Below are 16162 nucleotides of genomic sequence, written 5' to 3'. Positions count from 1 at the left end.
CGACGAACTCCTTTTCACCTCCATAATCGAGAAAATTCCTTAGTCCACTAGCTACTAAGGATAAGTTCGACCGCTGTCATGTGATCCATTCCCGGATCACTATTGTACCCCTTGACCAACTCATGGCAAGGCACACTTCATGTGCGGTACACAGCATAGCATACTGTAGAGCCTACGTCTAAAGCATAGGGGACGACCTTCGTCCTTTCTCTCTCTTCTGTTGTGGTCAGGTCTTGAGTCTTACTCAATACTCACACCTTGTAACACAGCCAAGAACTCCTTCTTTGCTGATCTATTTTGAACTCTTTCAAAATCATGTCAAGGTGTGCGTTCTTTTGAAAGTATCATCAGGCGTCTTGATCTATCTCCATAGATCTTAATGCCCAATATGTAAGCAGCTTTATCCAGGTCTTCCTTTGAAAAACTCCTTTCAAACAACCCTTTATGCTTTTCAGAAATTTTACATCATTTCGGATCAACAATATGTCATTCACATATACTTATCAGAAATGTTGCAGCGCTCCCACTCACTTTATTGTAAATACAAGTTTCTAACAAACTTTGTATAAACCCAAAAACTTTGATCACTCCATCAAAGCGTATATTCTGACTCCGAGATGCTTGCTCTAGTCCATGGAAGGATCACTGGAGCTAGCATACCTTATAGCATCCTTAGGATCGACAAAACCTTTCTGATTGTATCACATACAACCTTTCCTTACGAAAACTGGCAAGGAAACTTGTTTTTTGACATCCATCTGCCAGATTTCATAAATGCAGCTAATGCCAACATGATTCCGACGGACCTAAGCATCGCTACGGATGAGCAAATCTCATCGTAGTCAACTCCTTGAACTTGTGGAAATACTCTTTGCTACAAGTCGAGCTTCATAGACGGTAACATTACCGTCCATGTCCGTCTTCTTCTTAAAGATCCATTTACCTCAACAGCCTTACGACCATCAAGTAGTACTCTCAAAGTCTATACTTTGTTTTCATACATGGATCCTTTCGGATTTTATGGCTTCTAACCATTTGTCGGAATATGGGCCCACCATCGCTTCTCCATAGCTCGTAGGTTCAGTATTGTCCAACAACATGATATCTCAGACAGGATCACGTACCACTCTGAAGTAGCACGCATCCTCGTCGTCCTACGAGGTTTGGTAGTGACTTGATCCGAAGTTTCATGATCACTATCATAAGCTTCCACTTCAATTGGTGTAGGTGCCACAGGAACAACTTCCTGTGCCCTGCTACACACTAGTTGAAGTGACGGTTCAATAACCTTATCAAGTCTCCACCATCCTCCCACTCAATTCTTTCGAGAGAAACTTTTCCTCGAGAAAGGACCTGTTTCTAGAAGCAATTACTTTTGCTTCCAGATCTGAAATAGGAGGTATACCCAACTGTTTTGGGTTTTCTATGAAGATGTATTTATCCGCTTTGGGTTCGAGCTTATCAGCTTGAAACTTTTTCACATAAGCATCGCAGCCCCAAACTTTTAAGAAAACGACAACTTAGGTTTCTCTAAACGGTGTCGTCTCAACGGAATTGCGTGGTGCCCCTTTTAAAGTGAATGCGGTTGTCTCTAATGCCTAACCCATAAACGATAGTGGTAATTTGATAAGAAACATCATGGTATGCACCATATCCATTAGGGTGCAGTTATGATGTTCGGACACACCATCACACTATGGTGTTCCAGGCGGTATTAATTGTGAAACACTTTCCACAATGTCTTAATTGTGTGCCAAACTCGTAACTCAGATATCTCTATGATCATATCATAGACATTTTATCCTCTTGTCACGACAATCTTCAACTTCACTCTGAAATTACTTGAACCTTTCAATAATTCAGACTTGTGTTTCATCAAGTAAATATTCTCAGCATCTACTCAAATCATCTGTGAAGTAAGAACATAATGATATCCACTGCATGCCTCAGCACTCATTGGACAGCATACATCAAAATGTATTACTTCCAATAAGTTGCTCTCTTGTTCCATCTTACTGAAAAACGAGGACTTTCAGTCATCTCGCCCATGTGGTATGATTTGCATGTCTCAAGTGATTCGAAATCAAGTGAGTCCAAACGATCCATCTGCATGGAGTTTCTTCATGCATATATACCAATAGACATGGTTCGCATGTCTCAATCTTTTCAAAAACGATTGAGTCCAAAGATCCATCTACATGGAGCTTCTTCATGCGTTCTATACCAATATGACTCAAATTGCAGTGCCACAAGTATCTGGAACTATCATTACTATTTTACATCTTTTGGCACGAACATGTGTATCACTACAATCGAGATTCATTTTAGGTGCAAGACCATTGAAAGTATTATTCAATAAGCAGAGTAACCATTATTCTCCTTAAATGAATAACCGTATTGCGATAAACATAATCCAATCATGCTCAACGCAAACACCAAATCTCGATGGTAGAGGGAGCATGCGATGCTTGATCACATCAACCTTGGAAACACTTCCAATACATATCGTCATCTCACCTTTAGCTAGTCTCCGTTTATTCCGCAGCTTTTATTTCGAGTTACTATCACTTAGCAACCGAACCGGTATCTAATACCCTGGTGCTACTAGGAGTACTAGTGAGGTACACATTCATATAATGTATATCCAATATACTTCTGTCGACCTTGCCTGCCTTCTCATCTACCAAGTATCTAGGGTAGTTCCGCTTCAGTGACCGTTCCCCTCATTACAGAAGCACTTAGTCTCGGGTTTGGGTTCAACCTTGGGATTCTTCACTAGAGCAGCAACTGATTTGCCATTTCATGAAGTATCCCTTCTTGCCCTTGCCCTTCTAGAAACTAGTGGTTTTACTAACCATCAACAATTGATGCTCCTTCTTGATTTCTACTTTCGCGGTGTCAAACATCGCGAATAGCTCAAGGATCATCATAACTATCCCCGATATGTTATAGTTCATCACGAAGCTCCACTAGCTTGGTGGCAGTGACTATGGAGAACCATCACTGTCTCATCTGGGAGATTAACTCCCACTCGATTCAAGCGATTGTGGTACTCAGACAATCTGAGCACACGCTCAACGATTGAGCTTTTCTCCCTTAGTTTGCAGGCTTAAGAAACTTGTCAGAGGTCTCATACCTCTTGACGTGGGCACTAGTCTGAAATCCCAATTTCAGTCTTCGGAACATGTCTAGGCTCGTGTTCTCCGTGTCCTCCGTGTTCCGAGGCCATGTCTGTACATGCTAGGCTCGTCAAGTCAACCTAAGTGTTTTGCATGTGTTCCGAGGCCATGTCTGTACATGCTAGGCTCGTCAACACCCGTTGTATTCGAACGTTAGAATCTATCACACCCGATCATCACGTGGTGCTTCGAAACAACAAACCTTCGCAACGGTGCACAGTTAGGGGGAACACTTCTCTTGAAATTTTAGTGAGGGATCATCTTACTTACTACCGTCGTTCTAAGCAAATAAGATGCATAACATGATAAACATCACATGCAATCAAATAGTGACATGATATGGCCAATATCATCTTGCTCCTTTGATCTCCATCTTCGGGGCACCATGATCATCTTTGTCACCGGCATGACACCATGATCTCCATCATCATGATCTCCATCATTGTGTCTTCATGAAGTTGTCACGCCAACGATTACTTCTACTTCTATGGCTAACGCGCTTAGCAATAAAGTAAAGTAATTTACATGGCGTTATTCAATGACACGCAGGTCATACAAAAAATAAAGACAACTCCTATGGCTCCTGCCGGTTGTCATACTCATCGACATGCAAGTCGTGATTCCTATTACAAGAATATGATCAATCTCATACATCACATATATCATTCATCACATCTTCTGGCCATATCACATCACAAGGCACATGCTGCAAAAACAAGTTAGACGTCCTCTAATTGTTGTTGCAAGTTTTTACGTGGCTTGTATAGGTTTCTAGCAAGAACGTTTCTTACCTACGTAAAACCACAACGTGATATGCCAATTTCTATTTACCCTTCATAAGGACCCTTTTCATCGAATCCGTTCCGACTAAAGTGGGAGAGACAGACACCCGCTAGCCACCTTATGCAACTAGTGCATGTCAGTCGGTGGAACCTGTCTCACGTAAGCGTACGTGTAAGGTCGGTCCGGGCCGCTTCATCCCACAATGCCGCCGAAACAAGATAAGACTAGTAGCGGCAAGAAGAATTGACATAATCGACGCCCACAACTACTTTGTGTTCTACTCGTGCATAGAAACTACGCATAGACCTAGCTCATGATGCCACTGTTGGGTAACGTAGCAGAAATTCAAAATTTTCTACGCATCACCAAGATCAATCTATGGAGTAATCTAGCAACGAGGGGAAGGGGAGTGAATCTACATACCCTTGTAGATCGCGATGCGGAAGCATTGCAAGAACGCGGATGAGGGAGTCGTACTCGTAGCGATTCAGATCGCGGTTGATTCCGATCTAAGCACCGAAAGAACGGTGCCTCCGCGTTCAACACACGTGCAGCCCGGTGACGTCTCCCACGCCTTGATCCAGCAAGGAGAGAGGGAGAGGTTGGGTAAGACTCCATCCATCAGCAACACGACGGCATGGTGGTGGTGGAGGAGCGTGGCAATCCCGCAGGGCTTCGCCAAGCACCGCGGGAGAGGAGGAGGAAGAAGAGGGGTAGGGCTGCGCCAAAAGGAGACGTTCTCATGTCTCTTGGGCAGCCCAAACCTCAACTATATATAGGGGGGGGAGGGGGCTGCGCCCCCCTTAGGGTTTCCACCCCCAAGAGGAGGCGGCCAGCCCTAGATCCCATCAAGGGGGCGGCCAAGGGGAGGAGAGGGGGGGCGCCCCACTAGATGGGCCCTAAGGCCCATCTGGACCTAGGGTTTGCCCCCTCCCACTCTCCCATGCGCCTTGGGCCTTGGTGGGGGGGGGGGCGCACCAGCCCACCTGGGGCTGGTACCCTCCCACACTTGGCCCACGCAGCCTTCTGGGGCTGGTGGCCCCACTTGGTGGACCCCCGGGACCCTCCCGGTGGTCCCGGTACATTACCGATTTCACCCGAAACTTTTCCGGTGACCAAAACAGGACTTCCCATATATAAATCTTTACCTCCGGACCATTCCGGAACTCCTCGTGACGTCCGGGATCTCATCCGGGACTCCGAACAACATTCGGTAACCACGTACATACTTTCCCTATAACCCTAGCGTCATCGAACCTTAAGCGTGTAGACCCTACGGGTTCGGGAACCATGCAGACATGACCGAGACGTTCTCCGGTCAATAACCAACAGCGGGATCTGGATACCCATGTTGGCTCCCACATGTTCCACGATGATCTCATCGGATGAACCACGATGTCGGGGATTCAATCAATCCCGTATGCAATTCCCTTTGTCCATCGGTATGTTACTTGCCCGAGATTCGATCGTCGGTATCCCTATACCTTGTTCAATCTCGTTACCGGCAAGTCTCTTTACTCGTTCCGTAACTCACATCATCCCGTGATCAACTCCTTGGTCACACTGTGCACATTATGATGATGTCCTACCGAGTGGGCCCAGAGATACCTCTCCGTTTACACGGAGTGACAAATCCCAGTCTCGATTCGTGCCAACCCAACAGACACTTTCGGAGATACCCGCAGTGCACCTTTATAGCCACCCAGTTACGTTGTGACGTTTGGCACACCCAAAGCATTCCTACGGTATTCGGGAGTTGCACAATCTCATGGTCTAAGGAAATGATACTTGACATTAGAAAAGCTCTGAGCAAACGAACTACACGATCTTGTGCTAGGCTTAGGATTGGGTCTTGTCCATCACATCATTCTCCTAATGATGTGATCCCGTTATCAACGACATCCAATGTCCATGGTCAGGAAACCGTAACCATCTATTGATCCACGAGCTAGTCAACTAGAGGCTTACTAGGGACATGGTGTTGTCTATGTATCCACACATGTATCTGAGTTTCCTATCAATACAATTCTAGCATGGATAATAAACGATTATCATGAACAAGGAAATATAATAATAACCTATTTATTATTGCCTCTAGGGCATATTTCCAACAGGTACTACCGCACATGAGCGGTACTACCGCACATGAGCGGTACTACCCCCCACTGCCGCGGCAAGTACCGTAAAACCCGACACGGAAAAAGACCCCTCGAATCGAGGCGGTACTAGCACGAAGCCGCAACGGTACTACGGCTGGGGGCTACAGCGGTACTACCGCTGTGGAGCGGTACTGCCGCTTATAGCACCCAAGCGGTACTACCGCTCCGGCCCGCGGTACTACCGCTGGGACCAGAGAGGGCACACTGAGAGAGGGGAACGAGCTCATCAACGAAGCGGAAAGGCTCGGAGGGTGTGCAAAGGAAGTGTACGTGATGATTCCACCCTAGCCTATCCAAAGCGGATCTCCTCTTGATAGTACGGTGATCCCTACGAAACTAGTCCACCAAACTAATTCGAAAGTATTACACCGTCTTCGCTTCAAACTCCGAGGGGAGGGAATCGTCTCGTGCCAAAGGATGAATCTCTGAAAAACTCAATGCACATGATTAGTCTGCAAAAGCATTGTCATCAATCACCAAAATATCTTAGGGATAAATGTGCCCTTACAGAATCCTTCAGTTGCTCCCACCTAGCTACAAGAACTTTGTGATGAACTTCAATATGCAGGGGATGGAAAAGACCATTCCTGAGGTATATTCAATGCTGAAATCAGCGGAGGTGGAGATCAAAAAGGAACATCAAGTGTTGATGGTGAATAAAACCACTAAGTTCAACAAAGGCAAGGGTAAGAAGAACTTCAAGAAGGACGGCAAGGGAGTTGCCGCGCCCGGTAAGCCAGTTGCCGGGAAGAAGCCAAAGCATGGACCCAAGCCTGAGACCGAGTGCTTTTATTGCAAGGGAAACGGTCACTGGAAGCGGAACTGCCCCAAGTACTTAGCGGATAAGAAGGCCGGCAATACCAAAGATATATGTGATATACATGTTATTGATGTGTACCTAACCAGCACTCGTAGTAGCTCCTGGGTATTTGATACCGGTGCGGTTGCTCATATTTATAACTCAAAACAGGAGCCGCGGAATAAGCGGAGACTGGCGAAGGACGAGGTGTCGATGCGCGTCGGGAATGGTTCCAAGGTCGATGTGATCGCCGTCGGCACGCTACCTCTACATTTACCTACGGGATTAGTTTTAAACCTCAATAATTGTTATTTAGTACCAGCTTTGAGCATGAACATTGTATCTGGATCTCATTTAATGCGAGATGGCTACTCATTTAAATCTGAGAATAACGGTTGTTCTATTTATATGAGAGACATGTTTTATGGTCATGCCCCGCTGGTCAATGGTTTATTCTTATTTAATCTCGAACGTGATGTTACACATATTCATAGTGTGAATGCCAAAAGATGTAAGGTTGATAATGATAGTCCCACATATTTGTGGCACTACCGCCTTGGTCACATTGGTGTCAAACGCATGAAGAAACTCCATGCAGATGGACTTTTGGAGTCTCTTGATTATGAATCATTTGACACGTGCGAACCATGCCTCATGGGCAAAATGACCAAGACTCCGTTCTCCGGAATAATGGAGTGAGCAACCAACTTATTGGAAATCATACATACTGATGTGTGCGGTCCAATGAGCGTTGAGGCTCGCGGTGGTTATCGCTATGTTCTCACCCTCACGGATGACTTAAGTAGATATGGGTATGTCTACTTAATGAAACACAAGTCTGAGACCTTTGAAAAGTTCAAGGAATTTCAGAGTGAGGTTGAGAATCAACGTGACAGGAAAATCAAGTTCTTACGATCAGATCATGGGTGAAAGAACATGTGGTGCCCCCATGTTTGGTTTTGGTAATTGACGACCATCTTTATGGACTAATGGTTGCCTTGAGTTATATTTGAAGGTTTTGTCCATAGGCTTTTCTTGGAGTACATGTGTTGGTTTCAAGGAGAGTTTGTGTTGACCAAGGTGCTATTAAGGAATTATCCAAAGATTGGTCATGTGAGAGTTGAGCTTATTGCAAGCATGTCTTGAAGAAGAAGATTGTGTGATTATTCATGTTTACCTTCAAGACACCATCCAAATGAAGAGAGTTGGAAAGATTCTAGGTTGATCAAGACTAAGTCAATAGTGAATCAAGTTGATCAACTCACAAAGCGTAGAAGATGTACCGAGAGGGATCAAGTGATCCCATGGTACGGTAAGCATTGTCCATTGTGCTTTGTGTACTAACCCATGGTCTATGTGAGAGTTCTATGTGGGGTTAGGTACGTGTTCATGGGCTTGCGTCAAGAGGAAGATATCACTCAACCCATGGAGAGGATGACATCAAGTGGTGATCGTCATCAAGATTGCCGTGTGCAAGTTCAAGTGGAGCATCACGAAGAGATCAAGTGCTTGAAGCTTGCCGTCCATTGTGGTGACAATGGACTTGTGAAGATGTGCCAAAGACTGGCTCACCCATAGTGGACTATGGGGGAGTAATCATCTAGTCTTCATCGAGCCAACGCAATCAAGAAAGGTGGTCCAACTTGAGGGAGTCAAGATCATCATAATCTAGCTCAAGTGGACCATGTGCAAGGCAAAGGTTTGCCCTTGATAGGTTTTCTATTTTACCGGTCTCATGGTGGTAGTTGGGAGACCGGGTTATAGGATCGATAGCCGTACTATCAAGGGGGGCTCTCAAGTGAGTAGCTTGATCGTATCGTTCGTCGAGAGCTCAAACCATTGCATCCTTGCATCATGTTTCTTGTTTCTTGTTTGGTTCTCTTTGTGAGTCTTAGAGCTTATGGTCATCTTGATGACAAGCTTGAGGTCATCGAAAACGGAGTTTGCATGCGTCTTCTATGATTATTTCGATGTTGGAGGTTTTACCGGTCTTATCCGAGGAAGGGTTCTCACCATTTTCTTTTGGGCCTTTTATCATTTGCTTCTTATTGTTATTTGTATCAAGATTGTGTTAGCCCTTGTCGCTAGCTTTCCAACAAACTTGGTTTTCGTCGAATTCGGAGTCCGTTTACAGAAGTTGTGTCAGTTTTGGTGTTCTGAAAAGGCTGCAGCGGTACTACCGCGGACAGGAGCGGATGTAATTTTTTACTACCGCTCTTGGGAGCGGTACTACCGCTTGGAGCAGTACTACTGCGGCTACTTCCGTGGCTACTTCCGCTCGGGACCAAAAACTCGTCACAAGTCCAGCGGTGGTAGGCACGGATGTAATTTTTTAGTACTGCTCGCAAGCAGTAGTACCGCTACCCTAGTGGTAGTACCGTGAGGTCAAGCGATACTACCGCTCCGACGGTTCTTCTGGCTTTTTTGCCTCCTCACTGTTGTGTTTCAAAGGGCTACTACCGCCCTAGCGGTAGTACCGCTCCTTGGAGCGGTAGTACCACTCGGTGCGGGCTGTGACCATAACGGTTGGATTTTTCCCCACCTATAAAAGGGGGTCTTCTTCCCCAATGAACCTTATCCTTTGAGCTCGTGTTCTTTCCCCATTGTTGACCTTCTTCGAGCTTTCTAACTCTCAATCCCTCCATGGATTCTTGCTAGTTTTTGAGGGAAAAGAGAGAGGAGATCTAGATCCACATTTCCACCAATCACTTTCTCCTCTATGTGAGGGGAACCCTTTGGATCTAGATCTTGGAGTTCTTGGTGTTCTCTTCTTGTTCTTCCTCTCATTTTCCTCCCTAGAATTAGTTGCTTCGGTGGGATTTGAGAGAGAAGGACTTGGGCACTCCGTGTGCCCTTGCCATTGCATTTGGTGCATAGGTTTGAGTTCTCCACGATGATACGTGGAAGTTACAAGTTGAGAAGCTTATTACTCTTGGGTGCTTGGTACCCTTGAGCTTGTTCCTCTTGGGTGCTTGGGCGCCCTAGACGGTTGGTGGTGTTCGGAGCTCAATCATTGTGGTATAAAGCTCCGGGCAAGCATCGGGGTCTCCAATTAGGTTGTGGAGATCGCCCTGAGCAATTTGACGGGTTCCGGTGACCGCACCCAAGGGTTGCCAAAGTGTACGGGTTCGGTGACCGCCCCCAAGGGTTGCCATTTGTACGGGTTCGGTGACCGCCCTCAAGGGTCCCTTAGTGGAATCACGACATCTTGCATTGTGCGAGGGCGTGAGGAGATTAGGGTGGCCCTAGTGGCTTCTTGGGGAGCATTGTGCCTCCACACCGCTCCAAACGGAGATTAGCATCCGCAAGGGTGTGAACTTCGGGATACATCGTCGTCTCCGCGTGCCTCGGTTATCTCTTACCCGAGCCCTTTACTTATGCACTTTACTTTGTGATAGCCATATTGTTTCTTGTCATATATCCTGCTATCACCTAAGTAGTTTTCTTGCTTAGCATAAGTTGTTGGTGCACATAGGTGAGCCTAGTTGTTGTAGGTTTTGTGCTTGACAAATTAACCGCTAGGTTTATTCCGCATTTGTTCAAGCCTCAATCATAATTATTTTAAAGCGCCTATTCACCCCCCTCTAGGCGACATCCACGATCTTTCAGTGGGGGAGAATATTTGAGTCACGAATTTGGCACGCACTTAAGGAAATGTGGAATTGTTTCACAACTCACGCCGCTTGGAACACCTCAGCGTATGGTGTGTCCGAACGTCGTAATCGCACTCTATTGGATATGGTGCGATCTATGATGTCTCTTACCGATCTACCGCTATCATTTTGGGGTTATGCTATAGAGACTTCCGCATTCACTTTAAATAGGGCTCCGTCGAAATCCGTTGAGACGACACCGTATGAATTGTGGTTTGGGAAGAAACCTAAGCTGTTGTTTCTGAAAGTTTGGGGATGCGATGCATATGTCAGAAACTTCAACCTGAAAAGCTCGAACCCAAATCGGAAAAATGTGTCTTCATAGGATACCCTAAGGAAACTATTGGGTATACCTTCTATCTCAGATCCGAAGGCAAGATCTTTGTTGCCAAGAATGGATCCTTTCTAGAGAAAGAGTTTCTCTCGAAAGAAGTAAGTGGGAGGAAAGTAGAACCTGATGAAGTATTGCCTCTTGAACCGGAGAGTAGCGCAGCTCAAGAAAATGTTTCTGTGGTGCCTGCACCGACTAGAGAGGAAGTTAATCATGATGATCATGAAACTTCATATCAAGTTGCTACTGAACTTCGTAGGTCCACAAGGACACGTTCCGCACCAGAGTGGTACAGCAACCCTGTCCTGGAAATCATGTTGTTAGACAATGGTGAACCTTTGAACTATGAAGAAGCGATGGCGGGCCCGGATTCCGACAAATGGCTTGAAGCCATGAAATCCGAGATAGGATCCATGTATGAAAACGAAGTATGGACTTTTACTGACTTGCCCGATGATCGGCGAGCCATAGAAAATAAATGGATCTTTAAGAAGAAGACAGACGCGGATGGTAATGTAACCATCTATAAGGCTCGGCTTGTTGCTAAGGGTTATCGACAAGTTCAAGGGGTTGACTACGATGAGACCTTCTCACCCGTAGCGAAGCTGAAGTCTGTCCGAATCATGTTAGCAATTGCCGCATTCTATGATTATGAGATATGGCAAATGGATGTCAAAACGGCATTCCTTAATGGTTTCCTTAAGGAAGAATTGTATATGATGCAGCCGGAAGGTTTTGTCGATCCTAAGAATGCTGACAAGGTATGCAAGATCCAACGCTCGATCTATGGGCTGGTGCAAGCATCTCGGAGTTGGAACATTCGTTTTGATGAGATGATCAAAGTGTTTGGGTTTACGCAAATTTATGGAGACGCCTGTGTTTACAAGAAAGTGAGTGGGAGCTCTGTAGCATTTCTCATATTATATGTGGATGACATACTATTGATGGGAAATGATATAGAACTCTTGGAAAGCATAAAGGCCTACTTGAATAAGTGTTTTTCAATGAAGGACCTTGGAGAAGCTGCTTACATATTAGGCATCAAGATCCATAGAGATAGATCGAGACACCTCATTGGTCTTTCACAAAGCGCGTACATTGACAAGATATTTAAGAAGTTCAATATGGATCAGTCCAAGAAGGGGTTCTTGCCTATATTGCAAGGTGTGATATTGAGCACGGCTCAATGCCCGACCACGGTAGAAGATAGAGAAAAGATGAGTGTCATCCCCTATGCCTCGGCCATAGGGTCTATTATGTATGCCATGCTGTGTACCAGACCTGATGTAAACCTTGCCGTAAGTTTGGTAGGAAGGTACCAAAGTAATCCCGGCATGGAACACTGGACAACAGTCAAGAATATCCTGAAGTACCTGAAAAGGACTAAGGATATGTTTCTCGTTTATGGAGGTGACGAAGAGCTCGTCGTAAAGGGTTACGTCGATGCTAGTTTCGACACAGATCTGGATGACTCCAAGTCACAAACCAGATACGTGTATATTTTGAATGGTGGGGCAGTCAGCTGGTGCAGTTGCAAGAAAAGCATCGTGGCGGGATCTACATGTGAAGCGGAGTACATGGCAGCCTCGGAGGCAGCACATGAAGCAATCTGGATGAAGGAGTTCATTACCGACCTAGGAGTTATTCCCAATGCGTCGGGCCCGATGACTCTCTTCTGTGACAACACTGGAGCTATTGCCCTTGCCAAGGTGCCCAGGTTTCACAAGAAGACCAGGCATATCAAGCGTCGCTTCAACTCCATTCGTGAAAATGTTCAAGATGGAGACATAGAGATTTGTAAAGTGCATACGGACCTGAATGTCGCAGATACGTTGACTAAACCTCTTCCACGTGCAAAGCATGGTCAACACCAGAACTCTATGGGTGTTCGATTCATCACAATGTAACTAGGTTATTGACTCTAGTGCAAGTGGGAGACTATTGGAAATATTACCTAGAGGCAATAATAAAATGGTTATTATTATATTTCCTTGTTCATGATAATTGTCTATTGTTCATGCTATAATTGTGTTATCCGGAAATTGTAATACATGTGTGAATACATAGACCACAACATGTCCCTAGTGAGCCTCTAGTTGACTAGCTCGTTGATCAATAGATGGTTACAGTTTCCTAACCATGGACATAGGATGTCATTGATAATGGGATCACATCATTAGGATAATGATGTGATGGACAAGACCCAATCCTAAGCATAGCACAAGATCGTGTAGTTCGTCTGCTAAAGCTTTTCTAATGTCAAGTATCTTTTCCTTAGACCATGAGATTGTGCAACTCCCGGATACCGTAAGGGTACTTTGGGTGTGCCAAACGTCACAACGTAACTGGGTGGCTATAAAGGTACACTACGGGTATCCCCGAAAGTATCTATTGGGTTGGCAAGAATCGAGACTGGGATTTGTCACTCCGTATGACGGAGACGTATCTCTGGGCCGACTCGGTAAGACATCATCATAATGGGCTCAATGTGACTAAGGGGTTGGTCACGGGATGATGTGTTACGGAACGAGTAAAGAGACTTGCCGTAACGAGATTGAACAAGGTATCGGTATACCGACGATCGAATCTCGGGCAAGTGCTATATCGGTAGACAAAGGGAATCGTATATGGGTTGATTGAATCCTTGACATCGTGGTTCATCCGATGAGATCATCGTGGAACATGTGGGAGCCAACATGGGTATCCAGATCCCGCTGTTGGTTATTGGCCGGAGAGATGTCTCGGTCATGTCTGCATAGTTCCCGAACCCGTAGGGTCTACACACTTAAGGTTCGATGACGCTAGGGTTATAGGAAATAGATGTACGTGGTTACCGAATGTTGTTCGAAGTCCCGGATGAGATCCCAGACATCACGAGGAGTTCCGGAATGGTCTGGAGGTGAAGATTTATACATGGGAAGTCCAGTTTCAGTCATCGGAAAGGTTTCGGGGTTTATCGGTATTGTACCGGGACCACCGAAGGGGTTCCGGGGGTCCACCGGGAGGGTCCACCTGCCCCGAAGGACCTAATGCGCTGTAGTTGGGTGGGAACCAGCCCCTTAGTGGGCTGGTGCGCCCCCCCAAGGGCCCAAGGCGCCTAGGGTTGGAAACCCTAGGGGGCCACTGCCCCCCCGGGGCGGGCGCCCGCCTAGTTGGAAACCCTAAGGGGGCCGCCCCGGGGGCCGCCGCCCCCCTCTAGATGGATCTAGGGGGCCGGCCCCCTCCCCTTCCCCTATATATAATGGGGGTTTTGGGGCTGCCAGAGACACGAGTCTCCCTCTCTCTTGGCGCAGCCCTACCCCTCTCCCTCCTCGTCTCTCGCAGTGCTTAGCGAAGCCCTGCTGGAGTGCCACGCTCCTCACCACCACCACGCCGTCGTGCTGCTGCTGGACGGAGTCTTCCCCAACCTCTCCCTCTCTCCTTGCCGGATCAAGGCGCGGGAGACGTCACCGGGCTGCACATGTGTTGAACGCGGAGGCACCGTTGTTCGGTCCTTAGATCGGATTCGGCCGCGGTCTGAATCGCTTCGTGTACGACTCCACCAACCGCGTTCTTGCAACGCTTCCGCATCGCGATCTTCAAAGGTATGAAGATGCAATCCCCTCTCGTTGCTAGTAAGCTCCATAGATTGATCTTGGTGATGCGTAGAAATTTTTTAATTTCTGCAAGGATCCCCAACATTGACAACCAGTTAAATTCTAAACACATGTTTGATATGCTAGTATGTGCAACTCTAAAATCCCTAGAGATGCATCCATGCTCTTTTTCAATTGTAACCCCACATGTCAAGGAGTTAATCTCTATTCCTAACTAGTAGACAGCCCGTGCGTTGCCACGGGCTTTGTAAAATTTGTACTGTTGCATATCGAATTTAATATGGACAGAAAAGATAGCCAATAACACAAAAAAATGATTTGAAATCCCCTTCACTTGCAATGTATTTTGATAAAAAATCGACCGTATAATAGGAAGACCTATCATATCTGATTCACAAAATAAAGAAGGGGCTACAAAAACATTGAACTCTTTATTGTGCTCTACATTACAAATGATAATAACACTTAAATGCCTTTATTATTTATGCTTAAGATACCATCTCACAAAAGCAAGTGTATTGTTATTATCCATTAATTGAAGATAAACACATGGAGTATTTTGTTCCCTTTAAACAAATGTTCGAACAAGTTACAACCAGAAACTCAATTCCATAAAAAAAGACCTTGATTGCAATATGCAAAAGCCTATATTCTAGAACATGCAATTCACCATTTAGGTACTACTGCAACAAAACACATCTTCTAGAACATGTTACTATCTTGGGAGAGGTAAATACATCAATCTTTGATAACATTTATTGTTAAAAAATTGTGTATACATTTATTTGTATTTTTATAATATTGTGATAAATCCATTGATGATTTTCTTTTGGTTGTTTGAGCGGTGTAACGCCTGATTTGGTGTATTGGTTCAAAAGTAACTCACATAAGACTCAAAAGGAAATGTGTGTTGTAGTGTGAACTCTGACATAAACCGACCGAAGGGAAAGCCTAATTCGGTATACACTCAGACTTTAAGCTCAAATATAAGTGTGAATCACAGGCAGCATCAATTGTGAACAACAAGGCTAAAATTTGCACAGAGAATATGTTGTCACAAGTTTAAAACATATGTTTTTTCCCGTTTTAGCACAAAACTTGGAAAATACACAGTCGGACTAAGGAGAACACAAGTCTATAAGATTAGTCCTATCAATTGTTCATTATTCTATTAGCAACTAAAATAGAGAGATGGATAGATATATAGAGAAACAATACCTAATCAGATCCCCCAAACATCGTGAGGCAATATAAAATGTCTGAAAAAATATAGTTCTCTGAAATATTGCAAGGGAGCCCCAAGACATTGACATTCTAAATTTCTTAGAGCTTAAATGCTTAATACAATCATGCTTCTCCATTTTGAGCCAATCCACCTAACGTGGACTACTTCATTAATACATGCAATCATTCCAGATAGCCTGCAAAACAGAAGGTAAAAGTCAGTAAATATTGTACAAATAAATTTTTTAGTTGAATTGAAAGGCTCAAATTAAAAATCAACAAATATATGCAGGGTTATTTCATACTGCTAGTTTATTGGGCAGCATTAATCTCCTTGTCGGCATATAATGTATAATCCAAAATCATATTACCAATTTTGCGGCAACTTTATACTACTTGCGAATATAAAGAATATGATTAACTAACAAATATTGGATT

The sequence above is a fragment of the Aegilops tauschii genome, chromosome 7 (genome assembly GCF_002575655.3).
Source record: "Aegilops tauschii subsp. strangulata cultivar AL8/78 chromosome 7, Aet v6.0, whole genome shotgun sequence".
In the NCBI taxonomy this organism is placed as follows: Eukaryota; Viridiplantae; Streptophyta; class Magnoliopsida; order Poales; family Poaceae; genus Aegilops; species Aegilops tauschii.
Note: the sequence above shows the minus strand (reverse complement) of the source record.